Here is a 2,891-nt window from a genome sequence, read left to right as displayed (position 1 = left end):
ATGTGTTAGCTGTTTACCTTCACCTTAACTCCTCTCCTTTCAAAGTATACCGCTGTTCGAACCTAGTTAAATGTTAGTGCCTTTTTGTTACTGTTATTAGCAAGCGTAGGTGCTACACTATCAATTATTAGTAGAAACAAATTAAACAGGGTAGCGAAGCCAACAATTCACCATGAGCACCTGAAAAACGTGTACCTGTCCGCTGAAGGAAAACTGCAGGGGAGGGTCCGGAGCCGAATCACCTCAACGTCGGTCGGTTTCTCTGTTCAGGCCCTGATTCATGAACAAATGGCTTTGTCTGCCAGCAGAACTAATCCCAGGCTCCGCGACACAGCGACCGTTGGTTCAAAGGTGTTCAAATCGGACAGAAGCGCTTCCCTTTCTTTGTCTTTGCCAGTGCTGAGACTTGCAGTTTCCCATGTGGTCTAGCGGTCAGGATTCCTGGTTTTCACCCAGGCGGCCCGGGTTCAACTCCCGGTATGGGAATTGGTCTTTATGATTGGACTTGAGCAAAACTTTGCCTATTAGTTCCTCGGCGCCTTGTTGCTGTTGCTCAAGCGTCTTGTTCTGTTGGAACTATGACTGCAGTCTACCAGGGAGCAGCCAACGTGACAAACCAGTGACTGACCGCTGGGAAGCCGTGGTCGTATAGTACTCTGCGTTGTGGCCGCAGCAACCCCAGTCATGGCACTGTCCTTTTGTATGCCATGTTTGGAAGGTTTCTATGCTCTTCTCAGGCAAGAGACAGAAATGAGGCTGAAACTTGGATAATGCGTCTGACCCTTCAGAGAGTAGCACAAACTGGCTCCAACAAGGACAGAAAAAGGAGTGGGAGGCCCCGGTGCACAACTGTGCAAGAAGATACATTTCTTAGACTGTGCAGTTTGAGACAAAGATGCCTCACAGGTTGTCAACTGACAGCTGCACTAAATGGAACCCGTCAAACACCAGTGTCAGCATCAACGGTGAAGAGGTGACTTCAGGATGCTGGACTTCATGGCAGAATTGCCAAGAAAAAGCCATACCTCACACAAGCCAATAAAAAGGAAAGACTGTGATGGGCCAAAGAGAAAAAACATTGGACACTGTAAGATTGGAAGAAGGTGTTGTGGACAGATGGGTCCAAGTTTGAGGTCTTTGGATCAAACAGAAGAACATTTGTGAGGCGCAGGAACAATGAAAAGATGCAAGACCAATGCTTAATGCCATCTGTCAAGCAGCATGATGGTCTGGAGATGCTTTGGAGGTGGTAAAATAGGAGATTTATATAGAGTGGAAAAGACCTTGAAGAAGGAAGGCAACCACAAGATTTTGCAATGCCATGCCATACTCTGTGGACAGCGCTTGATTGGGGCCAATTCCATCCTACAACAGGATAATGACCCCAAACACAACTCCAAAATGTGTCAGCAATATTTAGGAAATAAGGAGTCAGCCAGAATTCTGACTGTAATAGAGTGGCCAGCACAGTCTCCGGATCTGAACCCTATTGAGCTGTTGTGGGAGCAGCTGGACCGTATGGTACGGAGGAAGACTGCATCAAGACAATCCTTGTTGTGGGAGATGCTCCAGGAAGCATGGGGTGAAATCACATCAGAAAACCTTGAAAAATTGACAGCTAGAATGCCTAGGGTCTGCCAGGCTGTAATTGCTGCAAAAGGTGGCTTTTTTGATTAAGGCAAAATTTGAAGTACACAGTCATCATTTCCATTAAAATCAAAATTTCTTACTCTGACAATGTGTGCATGTCCTGTTTATTTGCTATATTTCTTCATCTCATGTGTGTTTCCATTGAAAACAAGAAAATTTCACAGTGATCCCAAACTTTTGAGCGGTAGTGTATATATATAAAAAATAATAAAATTCTCCACACATTCTCTATTGGGGACAGGTCAGGACTGCAGGCATGCCTTTGTAATGTGTGCAGCATGTGGTTTTGCATTGTCTTGTTGAAAAATGCATTGACGTCCCTGAAAAAGATTATGTCAGCATATGTTGCTCTAAGATCTCAAATGTACTTTTCTGCATTAATGCTGCATCAAAGAAGTGTAAATGACCTTTGCCAAGGGCACTGACACAGCCCCATACCATGACAGACCCTGGCTTTTGGACTTGTTGCTAATAACATATTTTCTTTCCTTTCCTCCTTTCTTCCTTGCCAACTAATCAACCAACCAACTAACTAACTACTATGATGATGACTGTCAGCCATCAGTGCTTGACATGAATTTTTATGATTTTATGTTAATTAAGGTTTTAGCTTTGCAGTACAGCCCCAAGTCCATGACTGCTTGGGGCATGTTAATGGATATATAAGAGGATGAGAGGATGCAAGTCAGTGTGGCTGAGTGACATTCGATCATTGCCTCCTGCCTCGTTTCAAACAGCTTAGACAGCCTATCTCCCCTCATTCACCCATCACTCTGCAGATTAACCTGGTAAATGAGCCATCTGTCAGGATGTGTGTGTCAGTAAAGTACCTTACTATGATTGAAACTCCTTTGGGATAATAAAAATTTTTTCAGTTGGGTATTAAGAACCATTTTCTCATGAAAGAGTTATACACTGATCAGCCATAACATTAAAACCACCTCCTTGTTTCCACACTCACTGTCCATGTTATCAGCTCTACAATTACTGACTGTAGTCCATCTGTTTCTCTAAATACTTCTTTAACTTGCTTTCACCCTGTCCTTCATTGGTCAGGACCCCCACAGAGCAGGTATTATTTGGGTGTTGGATCATTCTCAGCCCTGTAGTGACACTGACATGGTGGTGTGTTAGTGTGTGTTGTGCTGGTGTGAGTGGATAAGACACAGCAGCGCTGCTGGAGTTTTTAAATACCGTGTCCACTCACTGTCCACTCTATTAGACACTCCTACGTAGTTGGT

At 44.1% G+C, this 2,891-nt stretch overlaps 1 non-coding gene across 1 annotated transcript; it reads left to right on the top strand.

Annotated features, from left to right (window-relative positions):
- Nucleotides 1-414: 414 nt before the first annotated feature.
- Nucleotides 415-486, top strand: trnae-uuc (transfer RNA glutamic acid (anticodon UUC)). The gene has a single exon. It is a non-coding gene; the product is annotated as a tRNA-Glu (tRNA).
- Nucleotides 487-2,891: the final 2,405 nt, after the last annotated feature.

This window comes from Trichomycterus rosablanca, chromosome 2, assembly GCF_030014385.1.
Source record: "Trichomycterus rosablanca isolate fTriRos1 chromosome 2, fTriRos1.hap1, whole genome shotgun sequence".
Taxonomy (NCBI): Eukaryota; Metazoa; Chordata; class Actinopteri; order Siluriformes; family Trichomycteridae; genus Trichomycterus; species Trichomycterus rosablanca.
Note: the sequence above shows the minus strand (reverse complement) of the source record. Positions and strands in the feature narration are given on the sequence as shown.